The 21047-nt window shown below is 37.6% G+C and overlaps 1 pseudogene; it reads left to right on the forward strand.

Moving 5' to 3' along the window:
* Nucleotides 1-6995: 6995 nt before the first annotated feature.
* Nucleotides 6996-21047, forward strand: part of LOC125164490 (endoplasmic reticulum aminopeptidase 2-like) — a 68222-nt pseudogene continuing 54170 nt past the window's right edge.

Below are 21047 nucleotides of genomic sequence, written 5' to 3' on the forward strand. Positions count from 1 at the left end.
GGTCATGATCTCATGGTTCATAGGTTCAAGCCCCACATTAGGTTCTGTGTGACAGCACAGAGCCTGGAACCTGCTTTGGATTCTGTGTCTCCCTTTCTCTCTGCCCCTTCCCCGCTCATTCTCTCTCTCTCTCTCTCTCTCTCTCTCTCTCTCTTTTTATCAAAAATAAATAAACATTTAAAAATTAAAAAAAATAATAAATAAAATAATGACCATAAAGACACTCACTGGACTTGAGAAGAGTGGTGGACCTCAGTGAAACCTTTAACAAAGAGTTAGAAAACATAAAAACAACCAATCAAGGATGAAGAACTCCATAACTGAAATTAAAAACCCATTACGGTGAATAAATAGTAGACTAGAGGAAACAGAAGAATGAATTAGCAACCTGGAGGACAAAGTAATGGAAAGCAATTGAGCTGAATAGGAGAACGAGAAAAGAAAAATAAAAAATGAAAATAGATTAAGGAAACTAAGTGACAATACAAACTGTAATAACATTCACATTATAGGAATGCCAGAAGGAGGGGAGAAAAGGCGAAAAATTATTTGAAGAAATAATAGCTGAAAACTATCCAAATCAGGAGAAAGAAATAGAAATCCAGATCCAGAAGACATAGAGAGCCTCCAATAAAATCAACCCAAGGAGGTCCATACCAAGACACATAATAATTAAACTGACAAAAACTAGTGATAAAGAGAGAATATTAAAAGCAGCAAAAGAAGACAGTTACATAAAAGGGAAACCCCATAAGGCTACTAGCTAATTTCACAGCAGAAACTTTGCAGGCCAGAAGAGAGTGGCATGATATATTCAAAGTGCCGAAAGAGGAAAAACCTGCAACCAAGAGTACTCTATCCAGTAAGACTAGCATTCAGAATAGGAGAGATAAAAATTTTCCCAAACAAAAGTTAAAGGAATTCATCACCACTAAACCAGCCTTATAAGAAATGTTAAAAAAATAATAATAAAAGAGGGGCCCCTGGGTGGCTCAGTCAGTTAAGCCTCCGACTTTGGCTCAGGTCATGATCTCATAGTTTGTGGGTTCAAGTCCTGGAGCAGGCTCTGTGCTGACAGCTTAAAGCCTGCAGCCTGCTTCAGATTCTGTGTCTCGTTCTCTTTCTGCCCCTCCCCCACTCATTCTGTCTCTCCTCTCAATAATAAGCAAACACTGAAAAAATTAAAAAATAATAAGGAAAGAAATGTTAAAGGGGACTCCTTGAGTAGAAAAGAAAGACCATATGCAGGAGTAAGAAAAGTAGGAAGCACAAAAGCAATAAAATTAAGTGTATCCTAAAGAAATCAGTTAAAGTACTCACTGAATAAAAAAATGTAAAATATGACACCATATACCTAAAACTTGGAGGGGAGAGAGATAAAAATTTAGTGCTTTTAGAAGGGGTTCAAACTTATGTGATCATTAACTTAACATAGACTGCTATATGAATAAGATGATATATATAAACCTGATAATAACTGAAAATCAAAACCAGTAATAGATAGGCAAAAAATCAAGAGAAAGAATCCAAATAATCATTAAAGAAAACCAGCAAACTGTGAAAGAAGAGAGCAAGAGAAGAAAGTAACAGAGAGGAACTACAAAAACAACCATAAAACAAGTAACAAAATGGCAGTAAATACATAACTATCAAAAATTACTTTGAACATAAATAGACTAAATGTTCTAATCAAAGACATAGGGTGACAGAATGAAAAAAAAGGAAGACTCATCTGTATGCTGTCTACAAAAGACACATTTTAGACCTAAAGACACACACAGATGGAAGTGAGGGGATGGAAAAGCATTTTCATGCCAATGGAAGTGAAATGAAAGCTGAGGTAGCAATACTTATATTGGATAAAATAGACTTTAAAACATACTGTAACAGGAGCCAAAGAAGGACACTATATAATAATCATAAAGGGAATAATCCGACAAGAAGATATAACAATTATAAATATTTATGCACTCAACATGAGAGAAACCAAATACATAAAGCAGCTAATAACAAACATAAAGGAAGTAACAGTAATAAATAATTGTAGAGGACTTTAACACCTCACTTAAATCAATGGATAGATAATCCAAACAGAAATTCAACAAGGAAACAGAGGCTTTGAATGACACATTGGACCAGATAGATATAACAGATGTATTCAGAATATTCCATCCTAAAACAATGAAATACACATTATTTTCAGGAGGACATGGAACATTCTCCAGAGTAGATCACATATTAGACCACAAAATAAGTCTCAACCAATTCAGAAAGATAGAAGTCATACCATGCCTGTTTTCTGACCATAATGCCATGGAACTAGAAATTAACCACAAGAAAAAATTTGGAAAGAACACAAATATATAGAAGTTAAATAACGTGCTACTAAAAAAATGAATGATCAATAAAGAAATAAAAAAGAAATAAAAAACTCCATGGAGACAAATGAAAATATAATGGTTTAAAATTTGGGGGATGTAGGACCACCTGGGTGGCTCAGTCAGCTAAGCATCTATCTGACTTCGGCTCAGGTCATGATCTCATACCTCATGTGAGCCTTGCATCGGGCTCTGTGCTGACAGCTCAGAGCCTGGAGCCTGATTCAGATTCTGTGTGTGTGTGTGTGTGTGTGTGTGTGTGTGTGTGTGTGTGTCTGCCCCTCCCCCACTCACACTCTGTCTCTCTCTCTCTCTCTCTCTCAAAAATAAATAAATATTAATTTCTTTTTAATCTTTGGGATGCAGCAAAAGCTATTCTAAGAGGGAGTTTATGGCAATACAGGCCTACTTCAAGAAGCAAGAAAAATCTCAAATAAACCAACCTAACCTTACACCTAAAAGAGCCAGAAAAAGAACAAACAAAACCCATAAAAGCAAAAACAAGGATATAATTAAGGTTAGAACAGAAATAAATGATATAGAAACTAAAAACAAAACCAACCGACCCAACAAACAAAACAGCAGAACAGATCAATGAAGCCAGGAGCTAGTTCTTTGAAAAGATCAACAAAACTGATAAACCTTTAGCCACATTCATTAAAAAAAAAAAAAAAAAAAGAGGATTTAAACAAAATCACAAATGAAAGAGGAGAAATAACAACAAATACCACAGAAAAACAAACAATTATAAGAGAATATTATGAAAAATATATGCCAATAAATTGGACAACCTAGAAACATATAACCTACCAAAACTGAATCAGGAAGAAATAGAAAATTTTAACAGACTGATTACCCCTAACAAAATTAAATCCGTAATCAATAAACTCCCAACACACAAAAGTCCAGAACCAGATGGCTTCACAGGTGAATTCGACCAAACATTTAAAGAAGAGTTCAGGGGTGCCTGGGTGGTTCAGTCAGTTAAGCTTCCAATTTCAGCTCAGGTCATGATCTCATAGTACGTGAGGTCAAGCCCCACATCACTCTCATGCTGACAGCTCAGATCCTGGAGTTTGCTTCGGATTCTGTGTCTCCCTCTCTCTCTGTCCCTTCCCTGCTCACAGTCTGTCTGTCTGTCTGTCTCTCAAAAAATAAATAAACATTAAAAAAAAATTTAAGGAAGAGGTCATGCCTATTCTTCTCAAACTATTCCAAAAAATAGAAGAGGAAGGAAAGCTTCCAAATTTATTCTATGATGCCAACATTACCCCAAAGCAAAACCAGATAAAGACACTACCAAAAAAGAGAACTACAGGCCAATATCTTAGATGAACATAGGTGTAAAAATCTTCAACAAAATATTAGCCAACTGAATATAACAATACATTAAAAAAATGATTCACTACAAACAAGTGGGGTTTATTGCTTGCATGCAAAATTGAATGTTTGCAAATCAATCAATGTGATACATCACATCAACAAAAGAAAGGATAAAAACAGTATGGTCGTATCAATAGATGCAGAAAAATAATTTGACAAAGTACAATAACTATGATAAAAATGCTCAACAAAGTAGGTTTAGAGGGAACATACTTCAACAAAGGTCATATATGGGGGTACATGGGTAGCTCAGTCATTTGAGTATCCAACTCTTGATCTTGGCTTGGGTTTTAGTCTCAGGGTTGTGAGTTTGGGCCCCACATTGGGCTCCATACTGGGTATGAAGCCTACTTAAAAAAAATCAGATATGAAAAACCCACAGTTAACATAATACTCAACATACTCAACATACTCAATGGTGAAAAACTGAAAGCTTTCCCTCTAGGATCAGGAAAAAGACAAAGATTCACACTCTCATCAGTTTTATTCAACAGAGTACTAGAAGTCCTAGCCACAACAACAGACAACACACACAAAAAAATAAAGGCATCCAAATTAGTGAGGAAGAAGTAAAATTTTCACTATTTGCAGATGACATAATACTACATATATAAAACCCAAAAACTCTACCAAAAATTACTAGAACTGATAAATGAATTTAGGAAGGTTGTAGGATACAAAATCAATGTGCAGAAATCATTGCATTCCTATACACTAAGAATGAAGTAGGAAAAAGAGAAATTAAGAAAACAGTCCCATTTACAATTGCACCAAAAATAATAAAATACCCAGGAATAAATTTAACCAAGGAGGTGAAAGACCTGTACTCTGAAAGTTATAAAACACTGGTGAAAGAAATTGAAGATGACACAAACAAATGGAAAGAAATTCCACGCTCATGGATTAGAGGAACAAATATTGTTAAAATGTCCATACTACTCCCAAGTACTCTACAAATTGAACGCAATCCCTATCAAAATGCCAACAACACTTTTTCACAGAACTAGACCAAATAATTCTAAAATTTGTATGGAAACACAAAAGACTCTGAATAGCCAAAGAAATCTTGAAAAGATAAAAACTGACGGTCTTACAATCCCAGATTACAAGATATACTACAACTCTATAGTAATCAAAATAATATGGTAACTGTACAAAAATAGACATATAGATCTTTAGAAAAGAATAGAAAGCCCAAAAATAAACCCATGACTATATGGTCAATTAATCTTTGACAAAGGAGGAAAAAAATATGCAATGGGGAAAAGATAGTCTCTTCAGCAAATGGTTTTGGGAAAACCGGACAGCTACATACAAAAGAATGAAACTGGACCACTTTGTTATACCATACACAGAAATAAACTCAAAATGGATTAAGACCCTAATTGTGAGACCTGGAACCATTAAAATCCTAAAGCAGAAAACAGACAGTAACCTCTTTGACACTGGCTGCAGCAACTTCTTACTAGATACTAGATACGTCATCTAAGGCAAGGGAAACAAAAGCAAAAATAAACTTTGGGACTTCATCAAAATAAAAAACTTCTGCACAGGGAAGGAAACACTTAAGAAAACTAAAAGGCAGCCTATGAAATGGGAGTAGATATTTGCAAATGACATATCTGATAAAGGGTTAGTTTTTAAAATATATAAAGAACTTATACAACTCCATCCCCCAAAACAAATGATCCAATTTAAAAATGGACAGAAGACATGGACGCCTGGGTACCTCAGTCAGTTGAGCATCTTACTCTTAGTTTTGGCTCAGGTCATGCTCTCATAGTTTTATGGGTTTGAGCACTGCATGAGGCTCTGTGCTGGCAGCACGGAACCTGCTTGGGATTCTCTCTCTCTCTCTCTCTCTCTCTCTCTCTCTCTCTCTCTCTCTCACACACACACACACACACACACACACTGCCCCTCCCCACTTGCACAGTCTCTGTCTCTCTCAAAATAAATAAATAAACTTAAAAAAAATAGAAGACATTAGCAGACATTTCTCTGAAGACATCCAGATGGTCAAGAGACATATGAAAAGGTGCTCAAGATCACTTGTTATTAGGGAAACACAAACAAAAACTACAATAAGAGATCACCTCACACCTGACAGAATGGCTAAAATAAAAAACACAAGAAACAAGTGTTGGCAAGGATATGGAGAAAAAGGAACCCTCTTGCACTGTTGGTAGGAATGCAAACTGGTGTAGCCACCTTGGAAACGAGTCCAGAAATTTCTCAAAAAATTAGAAATGGAATTACCATATGATCTGTTAATCCCACTATCGGGTATTTACCCAAGAATACAAAAACACTAATTTGAAAAGATGTATTCACCCCTGTGTTTGTGGCAGCATTATTTACAATTGCCAAATTGTGGAAGCAACCCAAGGTCCATCAACAGAAAAATGGTAAAGATGTGGTAAACACACACACACACACACACACACACACACACACACACACACACACCTATTACTCAATCATAAAAAGAATAAAATCTTGCCATTTGTAACAACTAGAGGGTATAATGCTAAGAGCAATAAGCCAGTCAGGAAAAGCCAAATGTGCTTTCACTCATATGTGGAGTTTAAAAAACAAAGGACCAAGGAAAAAAGAGACAAACCAAAAAACAGACTTTTAATTATAGAGAATGAACTGATGGTTGCCAGAGGGGAGATGGGCAAGGTGAAAGAGATGAAGGGAATTAAGAGTACACTTATCTTGATGAGCACTAAGTAATGTATAGAATTGCTGAATCACTGTATTGTACACCCGAAACCAACAAAACACTATATGTTAATTATACTGGAATTAAAATTTTTTAAAAAATTGATACTGAGGCCAGACTCTATACCAACTGAATCAGAATTTCCACAGGAAGCTAGACATCAGTACCTTTTTAAACTCCCAAGGTGATTGCAATATACTGCCCAGTTTGAGAACTGATGTCCTCTACCAGTTCTTAAACTTTAATATGCATATGAATTTCCTAGGCATCTTGTTAAGATGCAGATTCTGATTCAGTAGGTCTGGGATGGGCATGAATTTCTTCATTTCTAACAAACTCCCAAGAGATGCTGTTGCTGCTGCTGCTAGTCCGGGATCACACAGTGAGTAGTAAAGTCATGGATGACAGTTTTATATTTTGTTCTCTTTCCCAACCCCCTGCATCTTCTCCCCTATCCAGACAATCAGAAAATGAATCAAAATTCAGAATTCAGAAATAGAGAAGCAATGGTAAAAGAATTAGTTGACTTGGAGACTGCTTCTGCTGATGTAAATAAGTTTAAAAATGGAACAAATGATGAATTTAAGGTCCTATTTGCATGCCATAATCAGATGGTCATTGAAATGGCATGGTGACTGTCCAGGAAAATGCCATGTAAAAGTTAAGTCAAGGGGTGCCTGGGTGACTCAGTCAGTTAAGCGTCCGACTTCAGCTCAGGTCATGATCTTGCGGTTCATGAGTTCTAGTCTTGCATTAGGCTCTGTGCTGACAGCTCAGAGCCTGGAGCCTCCTTCGGATTCTGTGTCTCCCTCTCTCTCTGCCCCTCCCCACTCATGCTCTGTCTCTCTGTCTCTCAAAAATAAATAAAAACACTAAATTTTTTTTAAAAAAAGTTAAGTCGACATGAAATAAATCTTTTTTAAAATATGCTAGACAAAGATAATCTGAAAGCCAATATTTGTAAGTAACAAGAGTTGAGAGAAATAAATGGATGCTAAAATATTGCTTATGAAAAACTTTTCCTGATGATACCTTCATATTGTAATAAAGAACTTGAATTTGGAGCAAAGGCTCCTATGAATGCTTTAAGCTTAATTTTGTGATTACTATATATTGTAACATTGAAATAGAAGTTCCCTCAATCTATTGAAATAAACCTTCACTTGATTGAACAATAATAAGCAACTAAATAAGATTGATTTCCATTAAGTCTTGCTGATTTTCAAAATAACTCATCTGATTTTTCTGCGGAATGTATACTTCAATGTCATGTATTTATTTAGCAACCTACTAACACTGGCAAGACTGATACATGTAAAAATGAATTCTGTGAAATTGTACCAAGCACACTTGCTCCAGTCATAGCTGTTTATGTCATGCTTCTGTTATCAAGTTTTAACTTTGATATGTCCTTTATATGTAAACACCATATTTATATGTATCCTGGTAATTACTTTTATTAATTTATAGTGTAGATATACCAAAACGTGCTCCATAGAACACCAGGACATAGATCTTCTACCATTCTGTTGAAATAAAACCAGGAAATGCTGCATGTATTTCTTTCTCTTGGAGATTTATACTGCATTATTGGCATGCTACTAAAGGGTCTGTTACTAAAGCTTGTTGTACGAAATAAAAATAATAAATTAAACTCCTCAACTCTCCCACTGCTTTCCTAACCTATTAGTCCATAGAAACCTCCCCATGGTCCACCTGCTCCCACCCCAGCACCACACATTAGTGTCCTATAGTGCCCACTTTGTAGAACGCTGCTTTAGAATCACAGACCTGATAATACAGCTGAGGGTGTCAGAAAACATTTTGGCATGTTCAGTTTCTTTCGCTTTCTACTCCCTCAAAAATATCTATTTTAATATATAAACAGCATCCATGAAAATTATTTCTGATAAGAAAGGCTTTCAGGTAATTAAAAGCCTGTGATAATTAAGTTATGGTCTATATTTAATTAACGCTTTATAGTAATTAAACTTTTCTCTAACTGAAGGCATGACTTTGAGATTTGATTATCTGAAAGTAATTTTCTAAGCAATAATTCTGTCTCTGTTGAAGCACGAATTTGAGAAGTGGGTGAACTTCATCAGACTGCATGGTGACTTACATGGTGTGTCTCCTTTTACTGATAAAGAATGAGCAGGGATACCAGAATCTACAAGTGAATTAGATTATAAACAAAACACCAAGGAAAAACAAAAGTCTAGAGCCCTCTGTATACTCGGGACACAGAGCAGTGTTGGCACGGGCTACCACCACAGTTAAACTGGACTGCTCTATTGATCGATAATGTCAAACATTTTTTTGATGCTGCTTTTCTTTGGTTTCTTTCTTTTTTCAGCCTAGGTCCTGTGGGTTTTTGTCCATGCAATCTACAGGCATGATGAAGCAGACCTACACCCAGATTCTGATTTCACTTTATGTTTTCAATCTAGGACAATAAGTACAATATCTGTTTTCTGGCAAGCCTCCTCTCGAGCCCTGGAATGGGAGCAGTTACAATGACAGGCCTCTCTAGCACGGAAGCAGCAGAGGAGCCAAAGAACACAACAGTGCACCGTATGCTGGGGCCAGCAGTGCCTGATTGCTCTCGCTGAAAATGGCAATGAAGCATTAACCTTTTCTCAGGAAAGCTGAGACACAGGAAAGAGGACAAGAGCCAGAGGAAATACCAAAGAAGAAAAAAACAGGAAGTGTACAGGAGACCAATCGCAAGGACAGCACAGATAATAATCGTGGTACAGAAGGCAAGCAGCAAGTCCTCTGACAGCAGAGAAGAGAAAAAGCAATCAACTTAGAGTGGTTGTATCATGTGAAAAGAGGAGCAAACAGCCTCCTAGGCCTCAATGAAAATATTCACTTATTTACGCATTTATTTGTTCATTCATTATTCATTCATTTTTTTCATTTCATGCATCCAACAGTGAGTTCTCTCTGTGGGAATCCTTCACTTGACTTTTTTCCAGATTCCCACTTCTATTACCATGGATCAAGGCTCTTAGATTCCCTGATTTACTACAACAAAGAGAGGGTCAGTACCTTTTTCTGGCCTTATATACTCAGGAGCATCATGTCTGACACAGATAACGTAGATGAACAACATTATTTTTATGAAAAGGGAGTGACAGTAAGGATGAATCCTGACTGAAGACAAGATTGCTATCTCTAACCTCCCCAATCTGTGTGTACCATAAGGCCCATCCCTGACCTCCAAGTAGAAAATAAAAACCCTGAACGAGAAAGACACAATCCCAGAATTCACTAAGAAAACCATGATTTGACTCCTGAATTTCTAAATTGGGTGGATTTGGGTCTCAAGATAGTTCAGTCAGTTCAAATCGCATATAGACAAAAAATACAATTTTTGCATATCTAGATTTGTGGCTCAAGAAACTTATGTTTTCAAGTTTGTTTTGAAGTAAATATTGAAAAAAACCTCATTCTTAGAATTTTCTAGTTAAAATTTTATGACAAGTTATAGGAACTCTATTTAACAACCAAAAAATGATATTATATTCCCATAAATATAATTTAGTGCTCTCCTACTTTTGAAAGAATAACTTATTTTAGATGCAGAGTCTTATATTCAAGTCACAATTAAAATAGATTTTTCAAAAAACCATATTACAATCCCATAGTTTTAAATTTAGTTTTACAATGTTCAGATGGTAATGTGAATAGAAACGGTAACTCAATTACTTTTCAAATAAGTACCTTGATGAATATATTCATTTTCTTCTGACAAGGAATTATTATTGCCTTAAATTTAATCTTAGTTCTTCACATGCTGCAGGGATTTTCATGGCTAAACTGCTTTAAATTATCTTATGATTCATCTACCTTGAAATATGAATGCACTGTACTCACAATAAGACAGAATAATATGTAGTAGATGTTAGATTACTTTAAATTTGATTGTCTAGAAATATTTTATTAAAACATTTCTCTTACGTGGCTAAAAATAATGCCCCTTGATTCACTTTATGGGCAGAGTTGGGAGACTGGACTGAGCTGGTAGTATGTGCACTTGTTCATTCATTCAACAAATACAGAGTTAAGCAGATAAAGGATTGAGGCCAGAAAGCTGCTAAAACAAAGAAGAGAAAATCAGTCTTCAAGTCTAGAAGATACTGAGGAAGGAAGGGCCAAGCTGTATTCTCTAAAGACAGGACTGGTGCCAATGATTCCAGGGGAGATATTGTTTGCTCTCTCTCTGGTTTGAAACAACCTGTGGACAGAAGGTAGGGGAGAAAAGAATCTAGATTGAGGCAGAAATAGATTGGAAGGCTGCAGGTAAATCTTGACGATGTAGTCTAACACAGAAAGGCTACAATTGCTTTAGCCTCACACATATTGAGAATATTTACACTATTAAGTTCAGAAAAAGTATTCCAAAAGTCAGTACCAATGCTTTGTATTCTTATCTCTAGTTAGAAGTGTGTACAGATAGGCAAATGTCAAGAGCTGGAAGATATAAAGGCACCCGTTAGGTAAGAATGGCAACTGTTATCAACTCAGTTTAACCCAGTGGACCCATTTTCTTCCATCAAGGGATTGGATAATCTGAGTTGTATTCATTCACACTGTAAACTAGGGAACAAACCTGTTAAGGCAAATTTCCTTTCCCACACAGGCCAGTGACAGATGTAAATTTGGAACTCACAGTGAAATGTGGCTTTGGGAAGATTGTTTTCCCCATGCAGGGTTTCAACATTTGTTTTGTGAGCAGAGTGCCTAAGGTAACAGGAAATAGTGTTTCAAATTTGTAGTCCAATCAACCTCAAAGTACTTAAAAGGACTAAGAAAAGATAATTTTCCTGTACCTTAGAAAGGTAAGCAAAGTGGTGCAGACTCTTAATAGTGGTAGGAATTGCATTTGTGCCCAAAGAGAGGAAGTATTCACTTAAAAAAGAACAATAGGGGCAACTGGGTGGCTCAGTTGGTTGAGGAGTTGAGTGTCTGACTCTTGATTTCAGTTCAGGTCATGATCCCAGAGTCGTGGGATTGAGCCCCACACCTCCCGATGGGGTTCAGAGTCTCTTTTCCTGTGCCCCTCTCCTCACTTGCACACTCTCTCAGAAAACAAAACAAAAACCAAACAAACAGAACAGTAAAGGATGGGTTTTTGAAGGACATTACCTCATTGGAGAAAATCTGTAGTCACTGCCATTTTTACCCTATCTTGAGTTCAATAATCCTGCTCTCTTGTTCCTGAGCAGTCTTGAATACACACACATACAGCTGTGTTACCTGAGCTACTTACTTTTCGGTAAAAAAAAATTAACATTTATTTATTATTGAGAGACAGACAAAGCATGAGCAGGGGAGGGGCAGAGAGAGAGGGAGACACAGAATCCAAAGCAGGTTCCAGGCTATGAGCTGTCAGCACAGAGCCTGGTGCAGGGCTCAAACTCACAAACCACGAGATCATGACCTGAGCAGAAGTGGGACACAACCAACTGAGCCACCCAGCTGCCCCTACTTACTTAATTTTCTTAAAAGTTTCTTTTCTCATCTATAAAACGGGAGTAATAGTATCAACCTCCTAAATCTGTTGTGAGAACAAATGAGATGATCATGCAACACACTTAGCATAGTGACCATCTAGAAGGTAGCAAATATCAATAAAAGATTGTAGTCATTGACACATATTAGTGCTATGTTTTTAATTCAATTGACACTGAAAGATGTAAACAGATGTTGATAAAGTGGTCTATGGCCCATAATTTTACTTGGATCTATAAACAAATTGGATTAAGCAGATTTATGCACTCAAATCAATGACCAATGTTGTAAAAAAAAAACCAAAACTGTGAACTCTTCGTTTTTATTTTCATCTTTTATGTTCAAGCGACAAATAGAGGCATTTACAATAACACCATTATGTGTTCCTGAACAAGTTTGCATTTTGCAAAAACTGTACACTAAAAATAACAGGGTCTGTAGGGAAAAACAGCATTAACAGCAGAATACTCAAAACCAATGAAAGTTTGAAACCAATGCCCTAAACAGAACTAATTAAAATCCTAATAAGAAGTTATACTAGAATGGGTAAATTTCCATGGGCATTTGCCAAAGAATCTCAGTCGTTCCAACCTTTGTGACCTTTTACCCTGGAGTCATGCTTACTTCCTCTTTTGAAATACATGTCCCTGAAGACAGGCACTTCCACAGAAATCAGTTTGACCAAAATTTAAAATACAATCCAAGAGTAGAGTTCACACAACTTACACACAACTTCCCCAATACACTGACCTCATTCTCCAATTCGTATATCATGTATGTGAAATTAATTAAACCAGGAGGCCATTAGACTGAGGTGATTCTAATACCTTAGCAGCCTATGTAGGCAATTCCAAACCTAAACCTGTAAATGCCTCAAGGTTAAGAAATGGAAACCTAAGGACAATCCTAATGACCAATGACAAGCCGATCACAAACGTAAGGACAAATCAATCACAAGCCAATCACAAGCCAATTACACTTTCCCAAATAATGTAAGTGCATAAGCTATATAGCCAAATAATTTTCTTGCTTTGCTTCCACCTCTTCTCTCTAAAAGTGTTTCCTCTAGATTCTGTCAATGGAACATTCCTGACTACTTGCAGTTTGATGCTGCCTGATTCAGATTGAGTGTTGCTCAAATAAATGCTTACAATATTTAATATGCCTTGGTTTATCTTTTAACACATATGTGTAAATTAGTATTAAAGAAAAACACACTGGAGGAGAAGAGACTATATGTTTGCATCATCATGATTATGATAACAAATGTAATAATGATGGTACTCACCATTATTCCTTCTTGCCTGTAGAAAAATACTTTCAGTCAATGATGAGGGAAGTTGAATAAATATCCAATGAAGTGGAACTGCAAGAATATAAACAGTAATTATGTCAAAATACTTTCACAGCATACCTTGCATCTCTCACTCTTGAAACAATAGTGTATCAAGAAGGCTTTGGAGGAAAAGTCAACCCAAATGGGTATGACCAGATCAATGCCCCTGGTGGGGCTTCCCTAGTGAATTGCACAGTAACTTCTGATTTCAGAGTAAGGACATAACTCACAGCAACCACACACTCTGTTCAAAAAAAAAAAAAAGGTATGATGACATTTTTTAAACCTTGGTTCACCTCCAGTCTAAGAATATTGCAACCAAACTTTGGCTGCCCTTGGATCATTTCTACCTCTCTATCACTTACTCAACTGCTTGAGCTACACTTAGATCTGTTTTTACAGTCCAGTGAATTTGAGGCCCAAGACATTCCCTTCTTGTCCTTATAGGAATAGAAAGGAATAAAAAGATGCAGAAGAAGGTAATTTTCAGTTCTCTGATAATTAGTGCAAACACACCTATGCACATATGTGCACACATGTGTTGATGAATATGTGTTTTCCTTCTCAAGTATAAACCCAACATATCACATGTGGACTATCTATCTGCCTTTCTGTCCCTGCACATCTGTTACCACCATGAAGTGCAGAGCTGGGTTCAAGAATGGGAGAACTCAGTAGTTTTCTAGGTCATAGGCCTGATAGTTAACAGCTATACACATTATAGTTGTTCCAGTCATTAAAATGTTGAAATACTTCCATATAATCTCCCTGGGTCCACAAGTCTCTAGACCACCATCCTGGTCTCCCGAGTTTCTCCCATGCAAATTCCAGGAGGGTAGCCTCCCATGTGGTCTCAAAGCATCCTGTCTTACTCCTGGTAAATTTATCACTTTGTGTATTGTCATTGTTTTGTTTGACCGTTTCCCTGGCTGGAAGTGAGTACTTTGAGAGAAGAAACTGCATCTTGTGATCATTTTATCCTCGACATCTAGCACAGTGCCTGGCACATAAAAAACTCTCAGTAAATTTTAGTGTAATGAGTTGCAACAACAAGCGTAATAAAAATAGGTAATACTTCCTGTAATAATGTCATATGGTGATTGATGCTAGCTACACTTGTGGTGAGCACAGCATAATATACAGACATGTGGAATCACCACGCGGTACACCTGAAACTAATGTAAGATTGAGTGTTAATTATATGTCAATAAAAAATAGGTAATACTGATTTAAAATGTTTATTTTTTATTATTGTATTTATTTACTTAATTAATTAATTTATTTTTGAGAGAGAGAGGGAGAGAGAAAGAGAATCCCAAGCAGCCTCCACATTGCCAGCGTGGAGCCTGATGTGGGGCTCGAACCCATGAGCCATGAGATCATGACCTGAGCTGAAGTCAGACACTCAATTGACTGAGCCACTCAGGTGCCCCAATGGGAAATACTTCTAATGCAACCCTGAAAAGCAGTTTTATCCCCATCATTCCTATTTTACAGATGAGAAAACAGCACAGAGAAATTAAGTGACTTTCCCAAAGTTACATAGTCAAGGAATTAGATGTGATTTGAAAATCAAGGTAGGCTGGCTCTAGGGATTATATAATTGCGACTGCATACTCTATGCCCTTGCTTTTGAATGAGAGGTAGAATCACAGCAATAATACAGTATCATTTGCCATCATTACAAAATAACTGTAAATTTAAAAGCCACATATGATTGAGAAAATATGTTTTATACTCACTTTATTTTAATGCTGACTGAATACACGTAATTCATGTCCCGGCCTAGATGGCCGGTCCCTAGGGAGCAGAATAGGGAGGATGAAAGAAAATAAGTGGGGCCAGAGGGAAAAAACAAAATTCATGTCCAAAGCATTGAGTCAAGATTAGGTACCCCACAATGTATTAAATATGGGTCTGATGGCAAGGATGGGGGTAGGAATCTGAGAGAGAAAGAGCAAGGAACAGCAGGTTGGAAAGGAAAAGAGACTGAAGTCTAGATTCTACTAACACGTTTTTGCTGTTATGCCACATTGGGAGATAAGTGGTATCTAATCATTTTTTTACAACAAACATTGAGCCACTTGTGCAATTGTAAATCTTTTCTTTGCTTAATTGCACCTAATAAACTTGAACTAATAACTTGATGATCAATGACAGTCATTTGACTTGTAGATTTATGCCAAAGAATATTGAGTGTTTCTCAGATATCTCTGAAGCTTAAATTTGGGTGACAGTATTTGCCTTCAGTGACAGAGTTAACTAGGTTCATACTGCATGAAAATTTTCCCCCATGCCAGCATTTTACCTATTAGATGTGCTGCCTTAAAAAAGCCCGGAGAATCTCCTAATTTAATCATGGTATATAAGTAAATGCTCAATATAGCTAATATTTCATGCCCAGAACAGAAAGAAGATAAGCAAGGAAATCAAAGTGAGAAAACAAAGAATGCCAACTTGGAATGCCAGCAATATGCCCACATCATCTTACACTTGATCTTAGCCAAAAGGCTGAGAAGCGATACTCTCATCATCTTAAAACTTCCCTTTGTCCTTGGTTCATAGGCACACAGAAATCAAACAGAATCCATCATAAAAGAATTCTAAGAAGCCTCTCTGAAGGTTGCTCCTTCAAAATACATTACTAGCTGCTACACTTACAAATGAAAAAGGTGAGGGCACCTAGGTGACTCATTCTGTTAAGCGTCCAACTCTTGATTTCGGCTCAGGTCATGATCTCGTGGTTCCAGTAAGGCTGGAGTATGGAGCCTGCTCGGATAGTCTCTCTCTCCCTCTTTCTCTGCCCCTCCCCTGCTCACTCTCTCTCTCAAAATAAATACATAAACGTTAAAAAAATAAAACCAGTGATAAAGGTGAAACCTATGTTAGACCAGTGCCATACCTGCTGCCCTCATCCACACAAATGTGCACCATGGGCAGCAGACATGTTTTAGTCATCTCTTTCCCCTGCAGTGATTAACACAGGACCTGGCTTATTAGACATCAGATGTTTGCTGAATCGGATCTGTGGGCCACACAGGAGCATTCTTCCTGTCCCTTGTAAGCTGTACTCAGACTCTGTTCCACATGGGCTAAAAGCTCCTCAGAGACACAGAGCATGAGCACACCAGTGGGCCACGCTCCAGCTTCACATTCCAACAAGATGCTCTTCTGCAAGTGCATGTTGAGTCCAGGGAACAGTTCAGTTGGATAGACTGCTGCCTCAAGCTTCCATACTGTTTGTTCTGGGATACTAAATTGGCTGAATCAAAAGGGATCTTCTCCTCTGTGGGTACAGTGTTCCCTACTCATATCTTTCGAGAATGGACACATCCTATGTCTCAATGTCACTCTGGCTGCATGGCAACATGGCAAATGCCCGACACAGAGCTGGAAGGCTAGATCCCCACCATGATCTTTCCAGTAGTCACCATTAAGTCACTTAACCTCATTGAGCTTTAATCTTCCCATCTGCAAAATGAAATAACACATGCCCTGATTTATGCACGGAATTGTTCTGAGGATCAATGGCATAATATATATAAAAGTGATTTCTCAACTATAAAGCAAACCTAATAAATGTAAGTGGTATTATTGGTGGTATTTTTGATATTTTCAATTTTCTTTTTGCTGGTTTCTTTGACTCTGACCTAATGATCTCAGCCTCATAAAGTCAGTGAGGTTAAGAGGGCTGTGTTATTGTTTGAGAGGGTTTTCACACGTGAACTTTGAAATACAGTCCAAATGGTGTAAAAGTGTGACCAACACATTGCCTTCCCTGAGCAGTTCAGTACCTTGACAAAGAATGGCATTCCATGTGTGTGATTTGCCATCATATTGACATATATAACAGCTCCAAAATATATATATTATCTATAAATATGACAACATTTCATATGTCCTAATTATAATGTAACACTGAATTGGTAGTTGCAGTGGTATTAGGGTGGATCTACAGAAGAGAAGAAACAGATATATAGTCACTCAACCAACTTATTGAGTAACTACTGAGTGCCACGCACATTATGTTAGATACTGAGACTACAGCACTGAGCAAAACAGACACAGTCCCCACCCTGATGACATTACTATATGGCAAGCCACTCTAGTCTAGGGCATCAAGGGAGATTCCTCCAGTAAAAGTCAGTTCATGGAAGGCTTCCATGTATGGAATCCAGAGAGGTAGACTAAAGGGGAGAGGTGGAATAATAGGGGCAGGTGGAAGAGTCTATGGGACCTGTGTCATTTGGTGGCTATTTATTGTCTTTGTAATAATTATCTCACATTTTCAGCCTCACTGCCCCAAAGAAGACAGACTCAAATTCCCAGCCTCCCTTACAGCTAGGTTGCTGTGCTAATGTAATGCACTAATATAGGACTTTGATTCAGAAGTGAGCAGGACAGGTAACCAGACTTCATGTAGACTTTTTTTTTTTAATAGTGTAGACAGAGATAGCTGCCTATTTATGGAACAGAGCAATCATTGTAAGGTCATGAAGCTGATGTGATACTGTGGTTAAATTGTAGGTGTCGTCCTCCCCAAAGTTTATAAATCTATTTCTACAGCTCTCCTAAAAATTATTTGAACTGTCAAAAATCATTTCACAAATTCTATAAATAATGCATCTAATCATTTCACAGCAAAACAGGTATGAGAAAGAGCCCAGGACCATGAGACATACCAGTCTTAATTATCTCCTGCAGCATCCAAAACTGGGTGGCATCAGTGTGAGTTTTCTTTGCTGACATCTTGATGTCACAAGATAACAAACACATGAACACTTCAGCAAGGCAATCTGCAAGTAACACTCAGGCAAAACAAAGAACTCTCATAGGAAGAATTTCTGGAGAGTAGTATCCCCAATGGATCTGAATGCACATTAGGCAAAAATCTAAGTGGCTTTTGACTAATGCTTGCTGATTCTCATTTAAAAAATTCATGGTGATATCCTTAAAGTCCATAAGCAGCTCCAAAGATACTGGAAAATGTTTCCAAAAGCCTTAATCAGGTTTGGCAATGTTCCCTCTTACCCTGCTACTAACATGGTCACTATCATTACTAGAAATGACTCATACATGTTGAACACTTATTATATGCCAGGCCCCATCACACTTGATCCTAGCTACAACCCTTCAGGGGAGGTACTTTAATTATCCCCATCTTACAAACTGAGGCAACAGAAACTGAGCAACGGACTGAAGTAAGTGCATGACCCAGCATATGAACGCAGGCTGTATGACTCCAAAGCCCATGTGCTCAGCACTCTACTAAGATAGTAGTGGAAAGGAAATGTCCTTTTGGAAATTCTTTCGCATGTACCCAGCAGTCATTTTGCTCAGTACTTCCTGTGATCAAGATACACTTGCAGTTTAAAGCCTCCCAATATCTTTTTTGTTCTAAAGTAACTTGTATGATCTGTGGACTTACATACAGTGTAATTCTTGGCTTGAACAAAAAAATTATTCCCATAAATATGGAACTATATCAATCTTTATAAAAGGTACTCAGTACTATGAAGTTCTCTAGTTAACAAGACATTGTCATACAAATGCTGTGTCTCAATAAAAAGTAAACACTTAAAATAAGTAAACAAATAAACTTGCCTTCTAATTAAGGTAATTGAGGCTGCTGGTGAGAGTCAAGTTGCCCTGGGAATCAGGCTAAACCAAGCACACAGACAATCAAAAGGCAGCTATTAGCAAGTATCTTAGTGTATGCCATGCAACCATAGGATTTGGAACTGTTAACAGAAATCCCCTGAAATTTAACTTGATATGAATAAGGGACATCAACAGACTCCATCATAATCTGGTGAATGGTTGACTTTTTAGTAGCTAATGAATTCTAAGGAATTCTTTTGTTTCATTTTAAGCTAGTCTTTTCCTGATGGCAACAGGGCCACCTTCTCTGAAGCCACCACATATTAACTTCATGTCCAACCTCATTCTAAGAAGGACCTGAAGCAAACGAGATATTAAATAAGAATTCTCCTCACGAGACTGTCCCTGAGCGACTCTCTAGGCCCATGCGCAAGAAAGAGTTTCATTTTGACCCTTCCTATCTCCCTGCCTCCTGTCCCAAACTGCCTTGGACATTTCAGAGCTGCCTCTCTTACCCTCCCCTGTATCCGGTCAAGCTCAAATGCCACATTAACTCACACTCCTTGCAACCTTGGGATTCACTTAATTTTTTTACATAAATATTTCTTTTTTCAAGACCCACCTGCACTATGACCACAAGTGTCTGTTCTCTAAGTACACCATTTTGCCTTAATTTTGCTTCTACCTTCTTATTCACTACATGCCTTCCTCAGGCTCCTCTCCTGAGTCGCCAGGGTTTCCCCAGGCAGATCTCACCCTCCACACATCCTCACCCAGTCATGCTTTGTCAGCCCCAGATCCTCTATACTACAGACACTGCCCATTCAAAGGACCCGCTCTTTTCCCTTCAACCACTACCAGCCTCTTCACAGTTCATTGCCCTGTGCCACCAGACACCCAGGGCCCCTCTGGCCTCACCTCTGGTGCTGTCCTTCTGCTGTTGTCCTCATCTTCCTGGGACCTGCCCACCAGCCCCACATCCTTATCTCTGTCTTGATCTTGCATTTCTAAGGTCTTTTTTTTTTCTGTGAGTCTTTCTCTTTGGAGTCATGGAATTCTCTACTTTTTGCACTTATCTTTTTTTTTTTTAATTTTTCTCTTTCTTAAATGCATCTATTTCAGTTTTAAAAAGTGAGGCATGATGAAAAAAATATTAAGTAAATAATAGTTCAGGCAGTCAAAAAATGTGGAAAAACAATAAAGAGGGTCCTTGCATGATTATTGTTGAGATACTAAGCCTATTTCATTAGTGCTCATAAAAATATAATAAGGTGGACAGGGTTTTTTGGTGTGTTGTTTTTTTGTTTGTTTCTTTGCTTGTTTGTTTGTTTTTTGTTTTTAAGGTGTGGACAGTTGTTATCTACAGTTTCCAGAGAAGGAATTTGAGGCCAAGAGAGGTAATTCACATCACATAGATCATAAATGATAGGACTAAAATTTGTCTCTAAAGCTGTTTGATGCCAAAGTTCACTCTATTAGGTGCCACTCTACCTTAGCACCTATATAAGCCAATTCCATACAGTACTGTAGAATTTAGGAAATGTGGAATAGAATTCTTGAACTTCAGGATTCAAATTACGATTCTCCCAACCTGCTCACCACTGTGGAATGCACTGAAAAGTTCATTCACCACATTTCCAACACCAGTGTTGTCTGTGTATATTAAAGATAAGCATCAAATCTTGTCCTGCTCCCATCCATCCACATGGCAGTCAGAATCATATTCTCAAACCGTGAATTGGATGATATCATGTCCTTGCTCAGTACCCTCCCTCTAGTGGTTTTCCAACGTACTTAAGAAAAAACCCTATAAGGAATATTTTGTGGACTCCTCCCCAAAGCCAAACTTCCACAGGTTCCTTGTGCCTCCTTCAGCATCTCACTCCTCTGTCATTTCCTCATTTTTCCCTTGTTCAACAGCATTTCAAGTGTCTTCTACTATAACAAAAGCTCTTCTTTAACTTCTTTCCCCTCCCTGTCTCTCTTTTTCCTCTTAAAGGACGGTCTACATACTCCAGTAGCTGTTTTCCCCCCATTAACCACATAGATACTCTCTTTGCTCTTTGTAGCACAGTTTCAGCCTTTACCTTCTTCTCCTGAA

This window comes from Prionailurus viverrinus, chromosome A1, assembly GCF_022837055.1.
Source record: "Prionailurus viverrinus isolate Anna chromosome A1, UM_Priviv_1.0, whole genome shotgun sequence".
Lineage (NCBI taxonomy): Eukaryota > Metazoa > Chordata > Mammalia > Carnivora > Felidae > Prionailurus > Prionailurus viverrinus.